Below are 27,608 nucleotides of genomic sequence, written 5' to 3'. Positions count from 1 at the left end.
AGAGTACGCAATGCTATATAGTGTGGCTGAGCGGTGTACACAGAGTGGCAGTAAACACAATGCTATATAGTCTGGCTGAGCGAGCGGTGTACTACTGTTCCCAGCAGAATCAGAGTGGCAGTAAACAATGGTATATAGTCTGGCTGAGCAGTGTACACAGAGTGTCAGTAAACAATGCTATATAGTCTGGCTGAGCCGTGTACACAGAGTGGCAATAAACACAATGCTATATAGTCTGGCTGAGCGAGCGGTGTACTACTGTTCCCAGCAGACACAGAACAGTAAACAGAATGCTATATAGTGTGGCTGAGCGAGCGGTGTACTACTATTCCCAGCAGACACAGAACAGTAAACAGAATGCTATATAGTGTGGCTGAGCGAGCGGTGTACTACTATTCCCAGCAGACACAGAACAGTAAACAGAATGCTATATAGTGTGGCTGAGCGAGCGGTGTACTACTATTCCCAGCAGACACAGAACAGTAAACAGAATGCTATATAGTGTGGCTGAGCGAGCGGTGTACTACTATTCCCAGCAGACACAGAACAGTAAACAGAATGCTATATAGTGTGGCTGAGCGAGCGGTGTACCACTATTCCCAGCAGACACAGAACAGTAAACAGAATGCTATATAGTGTGGCTGAGCGAGCGGTGTACCACTATTCCCAGCAGACACAGAACAGTAAACAGAATGCTATATAGTGTGGCTGAGCGAGCAGTGTACTACTATTCCCAGCAGACACAGAACAGTAAACAGAATGCTATATAGTGTGGCTGAGCGAGCGGTGTACTACTATTCCCAGCAGACACAGAACAGTAAACAGAATGCTATATAGTGTGGCTGAGCGAGCGGTGTACCACTATTCCCAGCAGACACAGAACAGTAAACAGAATGCTATATAATGTGGCTGAGCGAGGTACACAGAGTGGCAGTAAACAGAATGCTATATAGTGTGGCTGAGCGAGCGGTGTACTACTATTCCCAGCAGACACAGAACAGTAAACAGAATGCTATATAGTGTGGCTGAGCGAGCGGTGTACTACTATTCCCAGCAGACACAGAACAGTAAACAGAATGCTATATAGTGTGGCTGAGCGAGGTACACAGAGTGGCAGTAAACAGAATGCTATATAGTGTGGCTGAGCGAGCGGTGTACTACTATTCCCAGCAGCGACACAATGACAGGGGGGACCCTGGCTAGCGTGGCTGGAGCGCGAACTACCCTGCCTGCCTACCCAAAGCTAAACCCACAGACAAATGGCGGAGATATGACGTGGTTCGGGTATTTATTTACCCGAACCACGTGACAGTTCGGCCAATCAGAGCGCGTTCGGGTCCGAACCACGTGACCCGTTCGGCCAATCACAGCGCTAGCCGAACGTTCGGGGAACGTTCGGCCATGCGCTCTTAGTTCGGCCATGTGGCCGAACGGTTTGGCCGAGCACCGTCAGGTGTTCGGCCGAACTCGAACAACACCCGAACAGGGTGATGTTCTGCAGAACCCGAACAGTGGCGAACACTGTTCGCCCAACACTAGCTAGGCCCACCACATACAGTGACTAACTGTATCAGCTGCACATTGTGTATTACCCATTATTACTGCACTTGTGTTGCGGCGACAGCTTTTGTAATTCATACTGTGTACAGTGCCACTGCTAGCCAGGCCCACCACATTCAGTGACTAACTGTATCAGCTGCACATTGTGTAATACCCATTATTACTGCACTTGTGTTGTGGCGACAGCTTTTGTAATTCATACTGTGTGCAGTGTCACTGCCAGCCAGGCCCACCACATACAGTGACTAACTGTATCAGCTGCACATTGTGTAATACCCATTATTACTGCACTTGTGTTGCGGTGACAGTTTTTGTAATTCATACTGTGTGCAGTCAGTGCCACTGCCAGCCAGGCCCACCACATTCAGTGACTAACTGTATCAGCTGCACATTGTGTAATACCCATTATTACTGCACTTGTGTTGCGGTGACAGTTTTTGTAATTCATACTGTGTGCAGTGCCACTGCCAGCCAGGCCCACCACATTCAGTGACTAACTGTATCAGCTGCACATTGTGTAATACCCATTATTCCTGCACTTGTGTTGCGGTGACAGCTTTTGTAATTCATACTGTGTGCAGTGGCACTGCCAGCCAGGCCCACCACATACAGTGACTAACTCTATCAACTGCACATTGTGTAATACGCATTATTACTGCACTTGTGTTGCGGCGACAGCTTTTGTAATTCATACTGTGTACAGTGCCACTGCTAGCCAGGCCCACCACATTCAGTGACTAACTGTATCAGCTGCACATTGTGTAATACCCATTATTACTGCACTTGTGCTGCGGCAACAGTTTTTGTAATTCATACTGTGTGCAGTGTCACTGCCAGACAGCCAGGCCCACCACATTCAGTGACTAACTGTATCAGCTGCACATTGTGTAATACCCATTATTACTGCACTTGTGCTGCGGCGACAGCTTTTGTAATTCATACTGTGTGCAGTGTCACTGCCAGGCAGCCAGGCCCACCACATTCAGTACCCATTCTTACTGCACTTGTGTTGCGGCAACAGCTTTTGTAATTCATACTGTGTGCAGTGGCACTGCCAGCCAGGCCCACCACATACAGTGACTAACTGTATCAGCTGCACATTGTGCATTACCCATTATTACTGCACTTGTGTTGCGGCGACAGCTTTTGTAATTCATACTGTGTACAGTGCCACTGCCAGCCAGGCCCACCACATTCAGTGACTAACTGTATCAGCTGCACCTTGTGTAATACCCATTATTACTGCACTTGTGTTGTGGCGACAGCTTTTGTAATTCATACTGTGTGCAGTGTCACTGCCAGCCAGGCCCACCACATACAGTGACTAACTGTATCAGCTGCACATTGTGTAATACCCATTATTACTGCACTTGTGTTGCGGTGACAGTTTTTGTAATTCATACTGTGTGCAGTGCCACTGCCAGCCAGGCCCACCACATTCAGTGACTAACTGTATCAGCTGCACATTGTGTAATGCCCATTATTACTGCACTTGTGTTGCGGTGACAGTTTTTGTAATTCATACTGTGTGCAGTGCCACTGCCAGCCAGGCCCACCACATTCAGTGACTAACTGTATCAGCTGCACATTGTGTAATTCCCATTATTACTGCACTTGTGTTGCGGCGACAGCTTTTGTAATTCATACTGTGTACAGTGCCACTGCTAGCCAGGCCCACCACATTCAGTGACTAACTGTATCAGCTGCACATTGTGTAATACCCATTTTTACTGCACTTGTGCTGCGGCGACAGTTTTTGTAATTCATACTGTGTGCAGTGTCACTGCCAGACAGCCAGGCCCACCACATTCAGTGACTAACTGTATCAGCTGCACATTGTGTAATACCCATTATTCCTGCACTTGTGCTGCGGCGACAGCTTTTGTAATTCATACTGTGTGCAGTGTCACTGCCAGGCAGCCAGGCCCACCACATTCAGTGACTAACTGTATCAGCTGCAGTTTTTGCGTAATACCCATTCTTACTGCACTTGTGCTGCGGCAACAGCTTTTGTAATTCATACTGTGTGCAGTGTCACTGCCAGCCAGGCCCACCACATACAGTGACTAACTGTATCAGCTGCACATTGTGTAATACCCATTATTACTGCACTTGTGTTGCGGCGACAGCTTTTGTAACTCATACTGTGTGCAGTGTCACTGCCAGCCAGGCCCACCACATACAGTGACTAACTGTATCAGCTGTATCATTCTTACTGCACTTGTGTTGCGGCGACAGCTTTTGTAATTCATACTGTGTGCAGTGTCACTGCCAGCCAGGCCCACCACATTAAGTGACTAACTGTATCAGCTGCACATTGTGTAATACCCATTATTACTGCACTTGTGTTGCGGCGACAGTTTTTGTAATTCATACTGTGTGCAGTGCCACTGCCAGCCAGGCCCACCACATTCAGTGACTAACTGTATCAGCTGCACATTGTGTAATTCCCATTATTACTGCACTTGTGTTGCGGCGACAGCTTTTGTAATTCATACTGTGTACAGTGCCACTGCTAGCCAGGCCCACCACATTCAGTGACTAACTGTATCAGCTGCACATTGTGTAATACCCATTATTACTGCACTTGTGTTGCGGTGACAGTTTTTGTAATTCATACTGTGTGCAGTGCCACTGCCAGCCAGGCCCACCACATTCAGTGACTAACTGTATCAGCTGCACATTGTGTAATGCCCATTATTACTGCACTTGTGTTGCGGTGACAGTTTTTGTAATTCATACTGTGTGCAGTGCCACTGCCAGCCAGGCCCACCACATTCAGTGACTAACTGTATCAGCTGCACATTGTGTAATTCCCATTATTACTGCACTTGTGTTGCGGCGACAGCTTTTGTAATTCATACTGTGTACAGTGCCACTGCTAGCCAGGCCCACCACATTCAGTGACTAACTGTATCAGCTGCACATTGTGTAATACCCATTTTTACTGCACTTGTGCTGCGGCGACAGTTTTTGTAATTCATACTGTGTGCAGTGTCACTGCCAGACAGCCAGGCCCACCACATTCAGTGACTAACTGTATCAGCTGCACATTGTGTAATACCCATTATTCCTGCACTTGTGCTGCGGCGACAGCTTTTGTAATTCATACTGTGTGCAGTGTCACTGCCAGGCAGCCAGGCCCACCACATTCAGTGACTAACTGTATCAGCTGCAGTTTTTGCGTAATACCCATTCTTACTGCACTTGTGCTGCGGCAACAGCTTTTGTAATTCATACTGTGTGCAGTGTCACTGCCAGCCAGGCCCACCACATACAGTGACTAACTGTATCAGCTGCACATTGTGTAATACCCATTATTACTGCACTTGTGTTGCGGCGACAGCTTTTGTAACTCATACTGTGTGCAGTGTCACTGCCAGCCAGGCCCACCACATACAGTGACTAACTGTATCAGCTGTATCATTCTTACTGCACTTGTGTTGCGGCGACAGCTTTTGTAATTCATACTGTGTGCAGTGTCACTGCCAGCCAGGCCCACCACATTAAGTGACTAACTGTATCAGCTGCACATTGTGTAATACCCATTATTACTGCACTTGTGTTGCGGCGACAGTTTTTGTAATTCATACTGTGTGCAGTGTGCAGTGTCACTGCCAGCCAGCCAGGCCTTGTCATTGGTGAGGAGCTCTCAGCACTACTAGTCCACCAGCTCCTCTGGTGAGACTAGTTAGTAGTATTACTACTGTTGCACCAATCACCTTCCTGTACATTAAAGCTGTTACTGTCTTTGTTGCTATATTTGCATTATTGGTGATTCTGCAGATCACCACATAATCAGATATAGTATCTGTATTATTGGTGATACTGCAGATCACCAAATAATCAGATATCTGTTTATTGCTGACATCCATTGTTACATAACAGCAGACCAACATTATGGATGCACTTTGTAGTCAGGTTCAGGCCTTGACCACGGTGATCAATAACCTGACCACCACGGTTAATTCACAGCAGGCTCAGATTAACCAGCTATCTGAGACGGTGCGGGCCTTACAGACTCCCACTTTGACAGTGCAATCCCCTCTAGTTGTGGAGAATCTAGAATGCCTCTGCCAGAGAAATTCTCAGGTCACCAGTCAGACTTTAGCAATTTCAAGAATCGTTGTCTGTCTCACTTTGAGATGCGGCCCATATCGTCAGGTTCAGAGAGTCAGAGGGTAACTTTTATCAAAACTCTACTCTCTGGAGACTCACAGACTTGGGCTTATAGTCTACCAGAGGGTCATGAGGCATTAACCTCAGTTCAGGAATTTTTTTAATCTATGGCAATAATTTATGACATTCCCGATATTGCAGTCACTGCTGAGAGGAAGCTTAAGACCCTCCGGCAGGGACATAATATAGTTGAAACCTATGCTGCAGAATTTAGGAGGTGGGCAGTCTCGGCTAGATGGGGACAGTTTGCCCTCTTAGACTTTTTTCTAAGTGGTCTTTCAGATCCTGTGTCTGATGTAATGCTCAGTCACCCGGAACCTAGAACAGTCGATGAAGCAATCTCTCTGGCCGTAAGAATTGATTGCCGTATCCGTTATCAGAAGCAGACTCGTGGTAGATTAGCTAATAAAACTGTTCCTATCTCCTCTCCTTCCTCATCTCTTCCTCAGGACGAACCGATGCAGATCGGTCAGTCCAAATGATCAGAGGTAGAGAAAAACCACAGAAGGAAGGAGGGGCTATGTTTATATTGTGCAGAAAGGGGTCATTTGGTACAAAACTGTCCTAAAAAGTCAGAAAACTCTGCCGCCTAGGTGTAGCTAGAGGTACTACCCTAGGCGAGCCAGTGTTACCTCTACCTGATAAACGTTTGTTACTCCCTTGTTCCATTACCTGGGAGAATCAGATATTGTCTACCCAGGCATTCGTAGATTCTGGCTCAGCAGCCAATTTTATTGATTTAAATTTTGTTAAGAAATGGGGAATTCATATAATTCCAATGAACCGACAAATTTTTGTTACGGCAGTGGATGACTCTCCGCTGCAAGACAAACAGCCACTCTCTCAGACTCCAGTTCTTTCCTGTCGTGTGGGGGTGTTACATAGAGAAGAATTACAGTTTTATGTGCTAAAAATGGCCACTTCAACCGTGATCCTTACAAAAACACTCCCGTTTAAATATAAATAACTCGCACACCATGCTAGAAGTGGATGCAAAAAAGTGTATATTGAATACAAAAATGTCACAGTGATTAATAACAGCTGGTTACATGAGGCACAACATCACAGAAAGTGACAGTTACAATAAAACTCATATGGAGTCAATGTGCAGCATAAACAGGGCTATACATTTCATACAATGAGCAGATATGTTACAAACAGCACAATAATGAAGCTAATCAGCACCCAGCATGGAAGCGGCCTCAGCCATAAAGCTATGAGAAAATGCAATGTCAATACAAAGACTCCATAAGGTGGATATACCCTGACAGCACGCTGTTTCGGTACCACCCTTCGTCAGAGGGTATATGCCAGTATGCTCCTTCCGGTTGCTGCACCATATTGTGCCAGTTCCTCGTTTAAATACCTGCTAGAGTAGAAGACGTCCGTCCTGAACACCTGGGCGCACCCATCTGACGTGCAGGAAGCCACACGGCGATCGCCGTGCGCTGCCTGACGTTACTTCCCTTCCCAAGCACCCTTGCTCTCAGCCCGGCCAGCTATACAGGGATAACCAGCCATTTCCAATATGGCCACCATGCATGCACGAGCGGGAGCCCTGGGTCGGGGCATCGCTGTTAGTTGCATAAATAGAAGCAGAGAAACAGATAAGCAGTGATTTGAGCGATATATTAAAGTCCATAGAGCGGGTCTTTATCTTTATTGCAGATAAACTGCAAAGCCTTTTAAAGTGAACCGCTCCCCTGTAAAGGGATGTGGAAATGAAGGCCCTCTCTGTACATAAATGCATTGGGCACAATGGCCACATGGGAACATACCAGTTGGTCTAGGTAAACTGCTGAGCCAGTTGTCTTGACTACGAGTCGGAATGCTGGTTTTCCTAGCATGAACCAAGGAATCACGTAAGTTCCTAGAACGTCGAAATGCGCATATGGGTTGGTCACGAAACACCTCAGCCACAGCTGGATCACTATGCAAAATGTGCCAGTGTTTCCTGACAATGTCCCGGGCCTGAAGAGATAAGGGAGAGTACGTTAGAACCATAGGAATGCGTGAAGATCATGTTTTAAAATTGCTAGCAAGCAGAGAAGAACGCTCTCTACTATCAGCCCTATCAGCACCTACAACATGCCACTCAGTGGAGACCTTTATTCATCTTGTCCAGCGTGATCTCCACGATGTCGGCAGGCCGTGTCACCACCCCCATTCAAAATTTATCGTTCCAGGAACGACAGGCGCTCCATTCACTTTGCTCTGATCCAGGGGTGGTGATTAAGCCTGCCGACAAGGGCGGAGCCACGGTGGTCATGAATAGTTCAGATTATAGACAGGAAGTATTAAGACAACTAAGTGATGCCAATGTTTATTTGCAACTTACAGGGGATCCTACTTCCTTGATTAAACGTGAGATTGATGGAGTGATTACTCGTGCTTTTCAGGTTGGCATTATCTCCAAGCAGTTACACGATTTTCTCTCGACTCCTTTTCCTTTTACGCCTCTCTTTTATGTTCTTCCAAAAATCCACAAGACACTTGTCCACCCCCCTGGGATACCTATTGTGGCGGGTACTAATTCTGTTTTTCAACCACTGGCTATTCTGCTCGACCAGGTTCTCCGTCCTAGGGTTTCATGCATGCGGTCTTTTCTGCTTGACACAACAGATTTTCTATCTAAACTTGTAGGCTTTGGGTCCCTTCACTCTTCTGTTTTTCTGTGCACGATGGATGTCACTAGTCTATACACCTCTATCCCTCACTCTGCTGGCATATCTGTGGTCCGGTCGAACTTGGCTAAAATGAACTTGTCCCCTCTGTTGAGTGAATTTCTTTTGAGTCTATTGGAATTGGTTCTGACTAGAAACTATTTCTGATTTGAGGATCATTTTTTTCAACAACAACAAGGAACCACTATGGGAAGTAATGTGGCTCCCAGTTATGCAGGCATTTGAGGATAGGTTTGTTTATGCGCATCCTCTGTACCTCAGCCATGCATTATGCTGGCTGAGGTACATTGATGACGTGTTCTTGATTTGGTCAGGTCCCGAGGAGGCACTGCTGGCATTCAAGCGTGACCTCGATAATTCACTTTCTACAATCACTTTCAGTTTGGACTATAGTCTGACACGGGTTCATTTTTTGGACGTCCTGGTTTCTATCCAGGAGGGACATATACAAACAGCCCCATATAGGAAACCTACGGACAAAAATACCTATCTACAGGCCACAAGTTATCATCCACAGAGGCTCAAAAAGGGTCTTCCCTATAGTCAATTTTTGTGGTTGCGACGGATTTCCTCCACAGATGAGGCTTTTTTTTCAGGAAGTGAGGGTTATGTTTTCTAATTTTAAACAGAGGGGGTATGATACCAAGGTCCTCGAGCAGGCCCTTGATAGGGCTGCTAGTAGAGAGCGTTCTTCTCTGCTTGCTAGCAATTTTAAAACACGATCTTCACGCATTCCTATGGTTCTAACGTACTCTCCCTTATCTCTTCAGGCCCGGGACATTGTCAGGAAACACTGACACATTTTTCATAGTGATCCAGCTGTGGCTGAGGTGTTTCGTGACCAACCCATATGCGCATTTCGATGTTCTAGGAACTTACATGATTCCTTGGTTCATGCTAGGAACACCAGCATTCCGACTCGTAGTCAAGACAACTGGCTCAGCAGCTTACCTAGACCAACTGGTATGTTCCCATGTGGCCAATGTGCCCAATGCAGTTATGTACAGAAAGGGCCTTCCTTTCCACATCCCTTTACAGGGGAGCGGTTCACATTAAAAGGCTTTACCAACTGTTCAACTAAGAACGTAGTGTACTGCCTCTTTTGCCCATGTGGGAAGTTGTATGTGGGGCAGACAACGAGAGATGTTCAAACCAGGATTAGCGAACACCGCAGCAATATACGCTGCGGTGAGATGGACTCTCCAGTAGCTCAACATTTTTTGGAGGCAGGACACAATGTTACGCAGCTGAGGTTTAGGGTGATAGAGGAGGTGACCCCATCATTCAGGGGAGGTGACCTGGAGCAGAAGCTGCTTCAGAGGGAGTTATACTGGATTTATAAGCTGAATAGTAAAGTACTAAGTGGTATGAATGAGGAGGTGGATCTATCACATTTCTTGAGATAGGGGTTGGGTTATTGGGGGACCACCCATTGATCTTGGGATCTTGACTTTTACAATTTATGACTTTTGACTAGACTAATTTTACATGGGCCTTCCCCTTTAATAGATGTACTAGTGACATGCTGCTCTGGTTGTAGTAATAATTTATTGTTTTTATTTTTTCTAGATACTCTGTTATTCTTTGTATATGAAGCCTTGATTCCTCGACACCAGACTGCAATAAAGATAAAGACCCGCTCTATGGACTTTAATATATCGCTCAAATCACTGCTTATCTGTTTCTCTGCTTCTATTTATGCAACTAACAGCGATGCCCCGACCCAGGGCTCCCGCTCGTGCATGCGCGGCGGCCATATTGGGGATGGCTGGTTATCCCTGTATAGCTGGCCGGGCTGAGAGCGAGGGTGCTTGGGAAGGGAAGTGACGTCAGGCAGCGCACGGCGATCGCCGTGCGGCTTCCTGCACGCCAGATGGGCGCGCCCAGGTGTTCAGGACGGACGTCTTCTACTCTAGCAGGTATTTAAATGAGGAACTGGCACAATATGGTGCAGCAACCGGAAGGAGCATACTGGCATATACCCTCTGACGAAGGGTGGTACCGAAACAGCGTGCTGTCTGGGTATATCCACCTTATGGAGTCTTTGTATTGACATTGCATTTTCTCATAGCTTTATGGCTGAGGCCGCTTCCATGCTGGGTGCTGATTAGCTTCATTATTGTGCTGTTTGTAACATATCTGCTCATTGTATGAAATGTATAGCCCTGTTTATGCTGCACATTGACTCCATATGAGTTTTATTGAAACTGTCACTTTCTGTGATGTTGTGCCTCATGTAACCAGCGGTTATTAATCACTGTGACATTTTTGTATTCAATATACACTTTTTTGCATCAACTTCTGGCATGGTGTGCGAGTTATTTATATTTAAACTGGATTGTGTAGGGCCACGTTGGTGGCTCGGTTTATTTACTCAGCACCCAATAATTGTTTTGGTTGCTTTTAAACTTTAATGGTATATTAGATGTGCATACCTCCTTTTGTAAATAGTACAAAAACACTCCCCTCGGATAGACTGGAGCTCTGGCCAGTTGTTAAGCTGGTCTCCATTTTGCCATCACCATTGTTTGGAGAAAGTTGCTTTATGTGCCACCAAGGTTCAGGTTGAAGGGTTGCCTTCACAGTATGCAGAATTTGCAGATGTATTCTGTCCTAAATCGGCAGATAAACTTCCCCCTCACAGGAGTTTTGTTTGTCCGATTGAGCTGAGACCAGGTACTATGCCCCCTAGAGGTCATCTTTATAACCTCTCAGGTCTAGAAAAGGTTGCCATGCAGGAATACATTAAGGAGAATCTAGCCAAAGGGTTCATTCGTCCTTCCAAGTCTCCGGCCGGAGCAGGGTTCTTTTTTGTACAGAGGAAAAACGGTGGCCTTCGGCCGTGTATAGACTACAGGGAACTAAATAAAAATGACCATACAAAATCGCTATCCTTTCCCTTTGATTGATGACTTGTTCTCTCAAATTACTGATGCTTGCATCTTTTCTAAGCTGGACCTGAGGGGGGCATATAACCTGGTACGCATCAGAGAGGGTGATGAATGGAAGACGGCATTCAACACACCCGATGGGCACTATGAGTACCTGGTGATGCCCTTCGGGTTGTGTAATGCCCCCGTCGTTTTCCAGGAATTTGTCAATGAGGTGTTCAGGGAAGTTCTGGGGCGTTTCTTTCTAGTCTATCTTGATGATATAGTGATCTTTTCACAAAGTGTCTCAGAACACCATAAGCATGTGAGGTTTGTCTTAGACAAACTCAGGCAGAATTGTTTGTATGCCAAACTAGAAAAATGTCTTTTTGAGGTGTCTGAAGTGCCGTTTTTGGGGTATGTCATCTCCACCTCTGGTCTTTCCATGGACCCCAAAAAGGTGTCTGCTGTGTTGGAATGGCCACAACCCACCGGGTTGAAGGCACTCCAAAGGTTTTTGGGCTTCGCAAACGATTACAGAAAATTTATCAAAGGATTCTCGTCAGTGGTGTCTAGTGTTGGGCGAACACCTAGATGTTCGGGTTCGCGAACGTTCGCCGAACATCGCCGCGATGTTCGGGTGTTCGCGCCGAACTCCGAACATAATGGAAGTCAATGGGGACCCGAACTTTCGTGCTTTGTAAAGCTTCCTTACATGCTACATACCCCAAATTTGCAGGGTATGTGCACCTTGGGAGTGGGTACAAGAGGAAAAAAAATATTTGAAAAAGAGCTTATAGTTTTTGAGAAAATTGATTGTAAAGTTTTTAAAGGAAAAACTGTCTTTTAAATGTGGAAAATGTCATGTTTCTTTGCACAGGTAACATGCTTTTTGTCGCCATGCAGTCATAAATGTAATACAGAGAAGAGGTTCCAGGAAAAGGGACCGGTAACACTAACCCAGCACAAGCAGCAGAACACGTGATGGAACAGGAGGAGGCGCAGGAGGAGAAGGCCACGCTTTTTGAGACACAACATCCCAGGCCTTGCATGAGGACAAATAGCGTGCGGATATAGCAATGCTTTTTGCCGCCATGCAGTCATAAATGTAATAAAGATGAGAGGTTCAATAAACAGGGACTGGAAACGCTAACCCAGCAGCAGCAGCAGCAGCAGCACACGTGAGGGAACAGGAGGAGCCGCAGGAGGAGAAGGCCACGCTTTTTGAGACACAACATCCCAGGCCTTGCATGAGGACAAATAGCATGCGGATATAGCAATGCTTTTTGCCGCCATGCAGTCATAAATGTAATAAAGATGAGAGGTTCAATAAACAGGGACCGGCAACGCTAACCCAGCAGCAGCGGTGTACTACTGTTCCCAGCAGACACAGAGTGGCAGTAAACACAATAATGCTATATAGTGCTGGGTGAGCGGTGTACACAGAGTGGCAGTAAACACAATGCTATATAGTGTGGCTGAGCGAGTGGTGTACTACTATTCCCAGCAGACACAGAACAGTAAACAGAATGCTATATAGTGTGGCTGAGCGGTGTACCACTATTCCCAGCAGCGACACAGAGCACAATGCTATACAGTGGCGGGTGAGCGGTGTACCACTATTCCCAGCAGCGACACAGAGCACAATGCTATACAGTGGCGGGTGAGTGGTGTACTACTATTCCCAGCAGACACAGAGTGGCAGTAAACAGAATGCTATATAGTGTGGCTGAGCGAGGTACACAGAGTGGCAGTAAACAGAATGCTATATAGTGTGGCTGAGCGAGCGGTGTACTACTATTCCCAGCAGACACAGAACAGTAAACAGAATGCTATATAGTGTGGCTGAGCGAGCGGTGTACTACTATTCCCAGCAGACACAGAGTGGCAGTAAACAGAATGCTATATAGTGTGGCTGAGCGAGGTACACAGAGTGGCAGTAAACAGAATGCTATATAGTGTGGCTGAGCGAGCGGTGTACTACTATTCCCAGCAGCGACACAATGACTGGGGGGACCCTGGCTAGCGTGGCTGGAGCGCGAACTACCCTGCCTGCCTACCCAAAGCTAAACCCACAGACAAATGGCGGAGATATGACGTGGTTCGGGTATTTATTTACCCGAACCACGTGACAGTTCGGCCAATCAGAGCGCGTTCGGGTCCGAACCACGTGACCCGTTCGGCCAATCACAGCGCTAGCCAAACGTTCGGGGAACGTTCGGCCATGCGCTCTTAGTTCGGCCATGTGGCCGAACGGTTTGGCTGAACACCATCAGGTGTTCGGCCGAACTCGAACATCACCCGAACAGGGTGATGTTCTGCAGAACCCGAACAGTGGCGAACACTGTTCGCCCAACACCAGTGGTGTCACCTCTCACTGACCTTACTAAGAAAGGGGCAGACACTTATAACTGGTCAGAAAAGGCACATTCAGCTTTTTCATCATTAAAAAGTCTGTTTTGCTCTGCCCCTAGGGGCAAACGCAGGATTTTTAAGGGGGGGATTCCTGAAAGGTCCAGAAGTACTTATGTCCTCGAGTGCTTCTGAATACAGGTGGCTCCATACTGCCCATGCACAAAAGTGCGCTGGCGTATTACGGAGCTGCCTATCTTTGGAAGTATTCAAGGACACGAGTGTTACTGAGGGCTTCTGGTAGCAGAAAATTTGAACGGGGGACAGCGTTGGCACAACTCCCCGAGAGAGGAATGGGAGATAGACTTTGTTTGGACAATTCAGTGGAATATGCCACATAGTGACACATAGCGCAAGTGATAGTCATATGATGCAGGGATATATGCAACTGCGGAAGATGGTGGCGCTATATAAATACTAAATAATAATTTGCCTCACCAGGATTGCACTTTTATTTAGCTTCCCTGTGTGACAAGAAGACACAAACACCCAGCACTAGGGAAAGAGGGAAACAAAGGTGAATGGAGGGCTGGTGCACACCAAGAGGGCTTCTGAGCGTTTTTCAAATTGACAGTGATTTGAAAAGCGCTTGGCTAATATTACCCTATGAGGGTGTTCTCACAGCAGCGTTGTGACTTTTTCAAAATCGCAGGTATACCGCATGTAGCATTTTTTTGAGCAATTCATTCAGAAATCGCTCTGAAAATCGCTTCACAAAATTGCACTCACTAATTGCTAGCAATTGCTATTGTGACTTTGGCGTGCACTAGCCCAGTAAGAGGAGGAGTGGAGAGAGACTGAGAATAGCCTGAGATGGAGCAGAGAGCTTATCTGTATTGCAGAAAGCAGCCCTCCTGGAGTCTCGGGACTGTCAAAAACTTTTCACCTTGTTTAACACCTTATCCACACATGCAGTCATTATAACAATGGGGAGAGACCAGACAGATTTTTGCCCCCTCCAGGCAAGCTCTGCATCATGCCAGTGTGTATTTACCAGCTTGCCTGCCCTCTAATTGCACTTTTATCAGCTAGCCTAGTGTTTCACCTGAATACACCAGACACAAATCACTGAATGAAAGGCTGCCTGGGGGGAAATTGCCCCCCTTCCAGCCAGCACTAGGGGAAGGAGGAAAACAATAGTGAATGCAGAGAGAGTATCTGTATTGCAGTCCCACATCACACAGGCTACTTGCCTGTAATGTGTCTCCTGTCCCTGCCAGCCAAATCCAAAAAAGCCTCTCACACAAGCTGCAGGCAGCCCTCCTGGAGTTTAGGGACTGTCAAAACTTTTCAACCTGTGAAATACCTTTTGTAGCTGTCTACATGCAGTCTTTACAATAGTGAAAGAGCTGAGTTTTTCCCACAATCCCTGCAGGAGGCAAGCCTTTACCAGCTCGCCCGCTTCAGCGATTTCAGGGAATTTTTTTAAAGGGACAGGAGTCTCAGGGGGGTGTTCCATACACCCAGAACCCCGGTCTGGATACGCCAGTGCCTATCTTGCGACATGTGGACGTCACTTGGCCATTCATTGTGGAGGTGGATGCATCTGAAATAGGGGTTGGAGCAGTATTGTCTCAACATTCTGGGTTGCAAGGCAGATTACATCCCTGTGCCTTTTTCTCTCGTAAATTCTCTCCTGCCGAGAGAAATTACGATATAGGCAACAGAGAATTGTTGGCGATTAAACTCGCCTTCGAGGAATGGAATCACTGGCTTGAAGGTGCAGAGCATGTTATCACGGTCTATAAGGAACCATAAAAATTTGGAATACATTGAGGGGGCTAAAAGGCTTAGTCCCCGTCAGGCTCGTTGGTCGTTATTCTTTTCAAGATTCAGATTTATAATTACTTATAAGCCAGGGAACAAAAATGTCAAAGCAGATGCCTTGTCCAGATGTTTTGAACCAGAGAATATACAGCCTCCAACCTCCAAGAACATTTTTTTTTTTTAACACTATTTTTATTTTGATTATAAAAGAAAAAGTTTACAGGTACAGGTACATAGCCAATTATCAAGTATCAAGTCTTAATGCAAAATAATACACCATAGGTAGGGTCTACAAGTAGAAATATAGTGAACGTGGAAAGTTACTGCCAGGGGCTGGGAAGGCATACAGATGGTGAATTAATGTCCAAGTCCATATCATTGATCGAGATAGAATGGATGGTGTGAGTTGAGCCTGAAAATAAAGAAAAACATAATGCAAAGTTTCTGGAGGTCTGAGTACCTGTAGATATGAGGGTGAATTTTGAGCAGAAATCAGCTTAATTTTAAGTCAGAAAACAGGAAAAGAAGATTAAATAGATCACTAGCCCCTATATTTGGTCGAGAGAACTAAGGAGGAGAAGGAGATCAGATTGTTATTAGAAATCTACTTTATGAGCATCCACATTGTTTTGAGTAGCCAAAATAATGGGCAGGGGGAGTTCAAGGGTTGACCCTAGTATAAAGGGATACCCAGTAGGAACTAGTCATTAGAGAAATGGTTCTCCCATGGGCCCCAGATTTTATCGAAGCGTTGTTCGTAGTCCCTAAGGGTAGCGGTTAGTTTTTCCATAAGTTTAATACATTTAATTTTTATTAAGACTTCTGAGAGTTCTGGGGGGGCATTTTTTTCCAATTAGAAGATATGGAAAGCCTGGCAGCGGTAAGGATACGAATGATTAAGATTTGTTCGAATTTATGGGTCTGGGGGAGGGACTTGCCTAGGAGCATATAGGTGGGGTCTAGAGGGATGGAGACTTCTAGGACTTGATAGATTAGATCTTGAATCTTTGACCAAAAGGAAGACAGGGCTGGGCAGGACCAGAATATATGGTCTAATGTTCCTTTAAGGCCACAACCCCTCCAACAGAGGTCGAAGATCCAGGATAGACTCTAGATAGCAAGGCTGGCGTCAGATACCATCTAAATAATATTTTGTATATGTTCTCTTTAATTTGTACACACATAGAAGAGTCTTTGGCATTTTGCCAAATAGAGTCCCAGTCAGAGATGGATAGAGGCTGGGGTAGGACTGATTCCCATTTAGCCATGTAAGGATGGTCAGGGGTAACAGTGGACGATTTTGTGCATAGGAGTACATATATCTGTGTTATCAGACCCTTCTGATGACCTCTTTGGATACAAAGGTGTTCAAAAGTCGTCTGGCGACCCAGATTGGGGGGGTTTGGCAATAGGGTTTTTAGGAAATGGGAGATTTGACTATATTCCAGGAAAAGTTTAGGAGAGGGAGGGAAATGTTTGCAGACTTGATCGTAGGTTATGAATGATGTAGAGGAGGGTTGTAACCAGTCTTGCACTCGAAAGAATCCCTTGGAGTACCACCGTTTCATAAAATCTCTATTTAAACCAGGCTTAAAATTGGGGTTACCCAGAAATGGTTGCAGTCTGAGAGGGGATCGAAGGCCTGCATCCAAAGCTGTGTTAGCCCAAAGGTGTATCATGAACCTAGTGGTAGGAAGACCCAGGGATGTTGGAGAAAGATGAGGAGAGTTTGGCCAAATGAGTGAAGCTAAAGAGATTGGGAGTATGTGTGTTGCTTCGATTAAGGCCCATTTGGTTCTGGATAGGAAATCGGAACATTCAGTAATCTGGCGAAGGTGGGTAGCTTTGTAGTACAAGGCAATGTTCGGTAGACCTAGGCCCCCCTGATCCCGCAGAGCCATCATAACCGCTCTTGAGACCCGGGGTTTGCGGTAGTTCCATATAAAGTTGTTGATCTCTTTTTGTAGGAAGGCAAGCTGTGATGAGGGGACGGCTATCGGGAGGGTTTCAAATAAATATAATAACCGGGGTAAGACGTTCATTTTGACCGAATATAGGCGCCCTATCCATGAGATGGTGTATTTAGACCATTTGTGGAGGTCTTGGATGATAGTGTTGATGATGTGTGGGTAGTTGTGTTTGTATAGGGAGCTATAAGCCGGTGTGAGGAATATGCCTAGGTATTTTAGTGAATGTTTCCTCCAGTTGTAGGGGTAGAAATGTTGAAGATTGTTAAGGAGAGTGGGGGGGATGTTAATAGGGAGGGCTTCGGACTTGTCTTGGTTGAGCTTATAGCCTGAGAGATCCTCGTATTCCTTTAATAATTTATGAAGGGTTGGCAGAGAGGTTAAAGGTTCGGTGAGAGTTAACAGGACATCATCCGCAAAAAGAGAAATTTTGTGTTCCCAGTGATGCTGTGACACTCCTCTGATATTTGGGTTATTGCATATAGCACAAGCCAGGGGTTCAATACTCAGTGCGAAAAGCAAAGGGGAGAGCGGGCACCCCTGTCTTTTGCCATTACGAATAGGGAAAAATGATGCCGGGGCTGAGAGTAGTTTGATTGTAGTGGAGGGCTTAGAGTAAAGAAATCTAATTAGGTTATAATAGGGTCCCGTGAATCCTTGGTGTTCTAATAAGGTGAAAAGAAAAGGCCATGAGAGCCTATCGAAGGCCTTCTCGGCATCCAAACTTAAAAGCAGAGAAGGCCTTCGAGAGGCCCCCATTAACTCGATGAGGTCTATGACCTTTCTAGTATTATCGCCAGCTTGCCTTCCTTGTATGAATCTAACCTAGTCGTTATTGATCAGAGAGAGGAGAATAGGGTTGAGCCTATTGACCATAGCTTTAGTGATTATTTTAAGGTCCGAATTTAGGAGGGAGATAGGTCTATAACTCTGGGGGATCAGAGGGTCCTTTCCCTGTTTCGGGATCATTGTGAGCAGAGATCTCAGAAAGGAGTCTGGAGGTTGGTCACCTAGTAATAGCTTATTTCCCAGGGAGATTAAGTGGGGCATTAGTGTGGTCTTAAACACTTTGTAATATTTATATGAGAAGCCGTCAGGGCCTGGGGTTTTAGAGGACGGAAGGTGTTTGAATACTTCCTCAAATTCTTCAGAGGAAAAGGGCGTATTTAGGGTGGTCAGTTGGGCAGGTGAAAGTTTGGGGAGGTTGAGGGGTTCTAGGAAATTAATGGTGCGGGCAAGTGAGGAAGGATTAGATTGATGGCCTGGGAGGTTGTATAAATCCTTGTAGTAATCGGAAAAAATGCGGGCAGTTTGAGAAGGATCGTAGTGTATTGTGCCTTCTGAGTCTTTCATGGAGTATATTTGAGATTGGGAGTTTTTAGGGTTGAGCTTACGGGCCAAGATAGTATGAGGTTTGTTACCCCTTTCAAAAAATAATTGTCTAGTCCAGCGTAAGCTTTTTTCTAGGTGAGCTGCTTGTAGTTGTTTGATTTCTAGTTTGATGGATCTAAGGAGGGAGAAATTCTCAGAAGTAGAGGAAGTTTTGAAAATGTTTTGAGCTTCGGATAGCTTTTGATATAGGATTTGTAGTTGGTGGCTAGACTTTCGTTTTCTTTTAGTTCTGTCATGATCGCTGCTGCAGCAGGTATTGCTGGAAGTAGTAGTGCTGCAGCTCAGGCAGTTCTGATCTCTTTCCATGCAAGCTGCATAGCTTTGTCTGCCTTTCCCTGCTGTCAGCTTGTGACTGATTATCATTCACCTGTGTGGGAATCTGCATGTCTGCTCCCATTGGATGACCTCAGTATAAAGATCTGCTTCCTGCAGGACTCCTCGGGTTTTCATAGCTTCAGTTTAAGCCTGTCTTGCTGTTGCTTCAGCCCCCGATCGTGTTTCTTGTTCTAAAGATACTTTGCTGGTCTTTGCATCATATATTGGTTCATTGCCAATATATATGCATACCAGCACGTTTATTATTTTCCTTGTATTCGTGTTACGTTGATACATCAGTGTCGCTGATGTATACGTACACGAACTGTTTATATCCTGTGTGCAGTTAGTCAGCTTTCCAGCGCGTTTTGGTAGGTTGCGCGTATCGTGATCACCCGTGCTGAGTTAGTTACCCTGCTCCTGGTTCTGATTGTGGATTGCGTTCATCTCTGCGAAGAGATAACGAATCCTTCTGAATCCTGTTCTGTTACCGTTTGTGGATTGCGTTCATCTCTGCAAAGAGATAACGAATCCTTCTGAATCCTGTTCTGTTACCGTTTGTGGATTGCGTTCATCTCTGCGAAGAGATAGCGAATCCTTCTGAGTCCTGTTCCCTGTATTACTCCTGTCCTAGTCAGAGTTCCTGCTTATGTCATATATCGGTTCATTGCCGATATATACATATGTTAGTCAGACGTTACAAATAGTTTCATTGATAGCTGTAATAAAACATACTTATTGTATAGTTGTCTGTGTTACGTTCATCTATCTTGATCCTGCTACTTCCTGACTATCCTGTCCTGTCTTTGTGAGGCACGCCATCGCTGCAACGCATTGGCTGCTTCATTCCAGTCTGTCTTGTTGTGGACGCTTGCTGTCACTAAGTAGCGGCTAGCTAGCAAGCGTTCATTCTGTCTACCTGTCCTGATCTCCTCAGTTCTGGTTTATGCGCTCAGCGCTACTTTGCGCTGAGACGTTATAGCGAAAGTATTGTTTGTGGCTGTCGAATCTGCACCGGCTCTGTGCGCCAAAATCTCCTATTGGAGTCAGTCCTCCCCTCCACTATACTAGGGATAGCCTGTTTCCTTGTGCTAGTGTGTGTACCTCCTCCACGTCAGCTCATGCGTTGCATGCTGACTGTGGAGAATACACCACCAAGCCTTACAAGTAGTGTTGGGCGAACAGTGTTCGCCACTGTTCGGGTTCTGCAGAACATCACCCTGTTCGGGTGATGTTCGAGTTCGGCCGAACACCTGACGGGGCTCGGCCAAACCGTTCGGCCACATGGCCGAACTAAGAGCGCATGGCCGAACGTTCCCCGAACGTTCGGCTAGTGCTGTGATTGGCCGAATGGGTCACGTGGTTCGGGCCCAAACGCGCTCTGATTGGCCGAACGGTCACGTGGTTCGGGTGAATAAATACCCGAACCACGTCATATCTCCGCCATTTGTCTGTGGGTTTAGCTTTGGGTAGGCAGGCAGGGTAGTTCGCTCTCCAGCCACGCTAGCCAGGGTCCCCCCCAGTCATTGTGTGTCGCTGCTGGGAACAGTAGTACACCGCTCGCTCAGCCACACTATATATAGCATTGTTTACTGCCACTGTGTACCTCGCTCAGCCACGCTATATATATAGCATTGTGTTTTCTGACACTCTGTGTACACGGCTTAGCCTGACTAATATAGCATTGTGTGTACTGCCACTGTGCACCTCGCTCAGCCACGCTATATATAGCATTGTGTTTTCTGACACTCTGTGTACACGGCTTAGCCTGACTAATATAGCATTGTGTGTACTGCCACTGTGCACCTCGCTCAGCCACGCTATATATAGCATTGTGTTTTCTGACACTCTGTGTACACGGCTTAGCCTGGCTATATAGCATTGTGTGTACTGCCACTGTGCACCTCGCTCAGCCACGCTATATATAGCATTGTGTTTTCTGACACTCTGTGTACACGGCTTAGCCTGACTATATAGCATTGTGTGTACTGCCACTGTGTACCTCGCTCAGCCACGCTATATATAGCATTGTGTTTACTGCCACTCTGTGTACACGGCTCAGCCAGACTATATAGCATTGTGTGTACTGCCACTCTGTGTACACGGCTCAGCCAGACTATATAGCATTGTGTGTACTGCCACTCTGTGTACACCGCTCAGCCAGACTATATAGCATTGCGTACTCTGCCAGTCAGTGTGTATATTGCTGGGATCAGTAATACTCCACTCACCGCCAACCACTATATGAGCTCACCATGAGTTCCTCAGAGACCTCCGCTGTGAGCAGCACTCCCAACAACAGCAACAGCCAACGCCCTACGCAAGCTATAACATCCACTACAGCAGCCAGTGGTCAGCAGCAGCCCTCTCCGGAGGAGAATGTTGTGTCCATCGGTCCGTCGCCAGAACGATTAATGAGGGCTGCCATTGAGGAGATGATGGGGCCTGATGTGGAGGAGGAGGTCGGGCTCAGGCCAGCATCCCAAGTTAATGTTGAGGACGATGAGGGGTCTGTGTCTGGGGATGTTGGGGTGGCAGAGGTGGTGGGTGGGTCAGACTCAGGAGAAGAGTTGTATGATGAGGATGATGATCGGGACCATCTGTATGTGCCTCAGAGTCCGACCCCGGAAAACATGTTGTATCGTGTGTTTAGGTACTAAAATCTGCGTTCCCACTTCCCAGTACTGCCTGCAGTGCCCGGGTCCACGGATCCATATAATTTTTTGGGCAGCACTATCAAACTGTGGTACTATGAGTGAGTTGCCATGGTCCTTCTGTGCTGCCTGTCACACTCACCGTCTGTCTGCAGATGGATTGTTCAACACAGCTACGCCATCTGACATGTAGTCCTGGACCTTGACCATCTTCTCTAGGCGATTGGTGTTGGAGGACGTGGAACTGCCCGATTGCTGTTCTGTGGGCTGCTGCATGGGTGTCAGAAAATGTTCCCACTCCAAGGACACTGCCAATACCATTCCCTTTTGGGCACTAGCAGCAGCTTGTGTTCTTTGCTGCCCTCCTGGTCCTCCTGGGTTTGCTGAAGTCAGTCTGTCGGCGTACAACTGGCTAGAGAAGGAGGAGGATGTCAATCTCCTCTCTAAAGTCTCCATCCTCAAGGGCCTGCTGGAATTGTTCCATTTTTGACCTGTCTGACACTTTCTTCAATCAGTTTTTTAACATTGTGTTTGTATAAACTGGGTATAAACCCAGTAATTGGTGTTGTCCAGATTCCAAAATAATGAATAATAATGAATAGTGAATAATGCGCGGGCCGCGTTCAATGCAGTCTAGCATGAATTGAGCCATGTGTGCCAGAGAGTCCTGCCAGACTCCTCTATCTTCATGTTCTTGTAAGCGTTGTGATTGTTGTGATGCACCATATTCGTCACCAGCATCACTTTCTTCCTCTTCTGCTGTCCTTTCCCGCTAAATTGTGGAAGTCCAACGTGCACCGCTCTGTCCCTCGGCAGTGGGGGCATCCAATTCCTGCTCCAACTCCAGCTGTTCCTCGTCCTGTTCTTTGTCATAGCTGGGACCAGCGTTTCCTGAGGCAGGTTGCCTGATGTTGGTATCATCACGCTGATCGTTTTCATCTTCAGAATCCCCCACTTGCATCATGCCAGCGGTTTCCATCTTCAACATTGATTTCTTCAGTAAACACAGCAGTGGTATTGTAATGCTGACTGTAGAGTTGTCACTGCTCAGTCACGCAACGTGGATTGCTCAAAATTTTGGAGGACTTGGCAGAGATCCAACATGGTGGCCCAATCAGATCCACAGAAGCTTGGTAGCTACTAGCTGCTGGAATGCGCCTTGGCACTGCGCAAAAGCGTGCTAGTATGTGCAGCGTAGAATTCCAGCGCGTAGGCAGGGACATCACCCAGCGAGCGATGGTGCGCTAGATTGAAGCGCTCCTGCATCTCTTGGTGAGTCCTTCAGAAGCGGTACTGGACTTTTAACAATGTTTTTTTTTTTTCCTTCAACAGAAGATCTGCCACGTTGGAGTGAGGAGGACGCCGCCGACCCCGACACCAAGCTGAACCCCGGCGAACTCCAAGCAGAGGATCTTCAGGAACCCTCAAGGCTTTGAGCAAGCTGAGGAGGATCAGCAGTCCCGACGAGACCTCTCCTCATATGCGACTGAGTGCAGTGGAGCTCCCCAGAACAACCTCTCAGTTGTCACTTTGTCACTGGTCACTTTGTCACTTTGTCACTTTGTCATTTCGTCACTTTGTCAGTTGTCACTTTGTCACTGGTCACTTTGTCACTTGTCACTTTGTCATTTTGTCACTTGTCACTTTGTCACTTGTCACTTCTCACTTTGTCACTTGTCACTTTGTCATTTTGTCACTTGTCACTTTGTCACTTGTCACTTCTCACTTTGTCACTTGTCACTTTGTCATTTTGTCACTTGTCACTTTGTCACTTCTCACTTTGTCACTTTGTCATTTTGTCACTTGTCACTTGTCACTTTGTCATTTTGTCACTTTGTCACTTTGTCACTGGTCACTTTGTCACTTGGTCACTTGTCCAGATGATCTCGGTACACCTCGTGAGATTCAAATTCCTGCACACATTGCTCTGGGATTTGGGTGTGATGAATGATGCATCTAACTGGCCACCGGAGGCAATTAAGGCCTTCAAAACATTGAAAGCAGCTTTCTGTTCCGCCCCCATTTTGCGTCATGTTGAGTTGTTGACGTCATGTTCATCCTCGGCCTCGCCTTGCATTTCAGTGCGAGGTGCATTTTCCACAGAAAAAGGTTGTGAATCCGGGCACAACATTTGTGGCTGTTCCATTGACCTTTCACAGGTAGAAGATTGTGGGGGTGGGAATAGCTCCTCCGAATAGCCCATTGTGTCCTGAAAACTACTCATTGCATTGCTTTGCGCACACATTTTTTTGTCCTCATGCAAGGCCTGAGTTGCACCTGAAAGCGTGGCCTTCTCCTCCTGCGCCTCCTCCTGTTCCATCACATCTGCTGCTGCTGGGTTAGCGTTGACGCCCGGTCCCTGTTTATTGAACCTCTTATCTTTATTACATTTATGACTGCATGGCGGTAAAAAGCATGCTATCCGCACGCTTCTTGTCCTCATGCAAGGCCTGGGTTGTTGTGTCTCAAAAAGCATGGCCTTCTCCTCCTGCGCCTGCTCCTGTTCCATCACGTGTGCTGCTGCTGCTGGGTTACCGTTACCGGTCCCTTTTCCTGGAACCTCTTCTCTGTATTACATTTATGACTGCATGGCGACAAAAAGCATGTTACCTGTCCAAAGAAACATGACATTTTCCACATTTAAAAGACAGTTTTTCCTTTGAAACTTTACAATCAATTTTCTCAAAAACTATAAGCTCTTTTTCAAATATTTTTTTTCCTCTTGTACCCACTCCCAAGGTGCACATACCCTGCTAATTTGGGGTATGTAGCATGTAAGGAAGCTTTACAAAGCACGAAAGTTCGGGTCCCCATTGACTTCCATTATGTTCGAAGTTCGGGTCGAACACCCGAACATCGCGGCCATGTTCGGCCTGTTCGGCCCGAACCCGAACATCTAGATGTTCGCCCAACACTACTTACAAGTTCCTTCTGCTATAAGGATGCCTCTAACGAATGATTTGTGGGCCTCCCAGGCTACACCAAAAGAGCTGACAGAGGGGATGTTGTCTGCAAAGAATGACTGAAGGTCATCAGAAAGTTTGGAGACAAAGGTTTTATCTTGTAACAGGGATTCATTGAGTCTCCAGTGAAATGATTTGTGGGGATTAGTGGACCAGTTTAACTCTATAGATACCCCTTGGTGATCAGACCATGCAAAGGGGTGGTGCTGGGAGTCTGAAAGTATAGATACCACCGAGGGGATGGAGAAGAAGTAATCCAATCTAGAGTGTGAAGCGTGAGGCGGGGAAAAAAACGTATAGTCTCTGGATTTGGGGTTCACTACCCTCCAGAGGTCTAGAAGGTGATATTTTCTCATCAGGGCTCTAAATTGTCTAGAGTTCCGATCATGTGACTGTGAGAGGGAAAATCTATCAAGATGGGAGGAAAATGCCAAATTAAAATCCCCTCCTAGGATTAGAGGGCCTTCAGTCATTCTATGCAGTTTAGAGAGGAAGGAGGAGAGGAAGGAAGTTTGGTTAGAATTTGTGACATAGACACATGCCAGGGTCACAGGTTTCCCTGCTAGGTTTCCTATCAAGATTAGGTACCTTCCCTGAGGGTCTGATATAGAGCGAGTGAGTTGGAAGGGGACGTCCTTTTTTATTAAAACAGCTACCCCAGCTTTCTTATTGGGTCCTGAAGACAAATGTATTCCAGTGTAGAGTTTACTATACAACCTTATGGGATCAGCCCGTTGGAAGTGGGTTTCCTGGATCATTGCTATGTCTATGTTTAGTCTCTTAAGGTCTCGTAGTAGGGCAAACCTTTTTTGGGGAGTGTTTAGCCCTTTGGCATTTACGGTGAGACATTTAACCATTGTCGAGGGATGAGATGGACATACTAACAGTGTTATAGGACCAATCTGAGAAATTGACGGATAGTGTTGACCATAGGGGAGAAGATAACATTAACATGAAAAATAAAAACAAACACAAAAACCAAGTTAACAGCAGAAACCATTGAACAGTCGTTGAAAAGTGATTGCCACTATAAAGGACGTGGCTGATTAGCCAGGTAGCATAATTAAGCCACCTAGGTGAGGCAGTCCAGAAAAGAGGAGCCGGTAAAGACCGGTGTAGCCCGAGTCTGGAGCGCCTCCTGAGGTACATACGGGGTCTCCAAGTGACCACCACATGGAAAAGAGCTGCGTATAGTTACCTCCTGAGAGGACAATTAAGGGTGGTATGGGAAGGAGGTAAGGCGTCGAATAAAGTGCCAAGGGGGGGGGGAGACCGATAGGAAGTCCTTGTGCAAGGCATACAAAGTGTAGTGGGCATAGGATAAACAACATGATGGCTTCCCCAGATTTTTAGTGACGCTTAGAGTGGTTATCTCACGATAAACAGTAAACGAGGTGGGTTAGCGTCACAATTGGGGAAAATAGAAAAAGGGGAGTCAATAGATCTAGTCGATCATCAATACTTGCGACAGTAACAAGTTGTAGAGCCGGTCATCAGAAGAAGAAGATCCTCCGGGACTGGGGGGTTGGGATTCAGGTTGATTGGGCCTCCATGTCCTCTGAGGAGTTCTGAGTAGTGTTGGGCGAACAGTGTTCGCCACTGTTCGGGTTCTGCAGAACATCACCCTGTTCGGGTGATGTTCGAGTTCGGCCGAACACCTGGTGGTGTTCGGCCAAACTGTTCGGGGTTCGCCCGAACTGCGGAATGACTAGCCGAACAGGGCCAAACAGGGCCCCTGTTCAGCCGAACAGGGCCCTGTTCGGCCGAATACTGCCCCCCTATGGGGTCGCAGGCATAAGGGGGGAGCATGCCCCGATCGCGGGGGGGGGGGGGCGGAAATTCCCCCCACCCCCTCCGCTAGCGCTGCCCCCTCTGCCCGCTTCCCCATACAAAAGTTTCAGGAAGTAAAACAGTACCGGTGGTACTAGTGAGTGGCTGGCAGTGGGCGGCACTGTGAAGTGAGTGACTGAGGAGGAGGAGTCCGGAGAGTGACGCGTTGAGGGAGGCCGGGCAGCGGGCGGTTCAGCAGTAGTACCGTACTACTGCTGAACCGCCCGCTGCCCGGCCTCCCTCAACGCGTCACTCTCCGGACTCCTCCTCCTCAGTCACTCACTTCACAGTGCCGTCCACTGCCAGCCACCCACTAGTACCACCGGTACTGTTTTACTTCCTGAAACTTTTGTATGGGGAAGCGGGCAGAGGGGGGAGCGCTAGCGGAGGGGGTGGGGGGAATTTCCGACCCCCCCCCCCCGCGATCGGGGCATGCTCCCCCCTTATGCCTGCGACCCCATAGGGCCCCCAAAAGCGGGATGTTCGGGGAGTTTGGGGTTCGGCCCGAACATGCCGAACATCGCGGCCATGTTCGGCGAACTTTCCCGAACCCGAACATCCAGGTGTTCGCCCAACACTAGTTCTGAGTAGAGAGGCTGTGTAAGGGTACCTTGGTCCATTCCGATATGTGTCAGACCTTGCGTGGAGGAGAGGCCTCAGGGGAGCGACGTCTGGGAGAGGTGGAACGTGGAGGAAGGCGTAGTACCATTTGCTTTAAGAAGAGATCCGCATCGTCGATGTCTGTTAAAGTAAAGATCATCCCCTTTCTGTTAACTATCAGCCGAAAAGGAAATCCCCATTTATAAGGAATCTTGGAGTCACGTAGAAGTTGTGTGACTGGCCGGAGGGCCCTGCGCTTGGCTAGAGTTATGAGAGAGAGGTCGTTGTAGATAGAGACTGAGTCCCCTTTAAATTCAATAGCTGGAGTATTGCGGAGGGCCTTAAAAAGAGCCTCTTTAGTCTCATAATAGTGAAGGCGAATAATAACGTCTTTAGGTTTGCCTGCCTGCGCCTG

The sequence above is a fragment of the Hyperolius riggenbachi genome, chromosome 3, assembly GCF_040937935.1.
Source record: "Hyperolius riggenbachi isolate aHypRig1 chromosome 3, aHypRig1.pri, whole genome shotgun sequence".
NCBI classification, from domain to species: Eukaryota; Metazoa; Chordata; class Amphibia; order Anura; family Hyperoliidae; genus Hyperolius; species Hyperolius riggenbachi.
The sequence above is the reverse complement of the archived record's forward strand: the minus strand, read 5'-3'. Positions refer to the sequence as shown.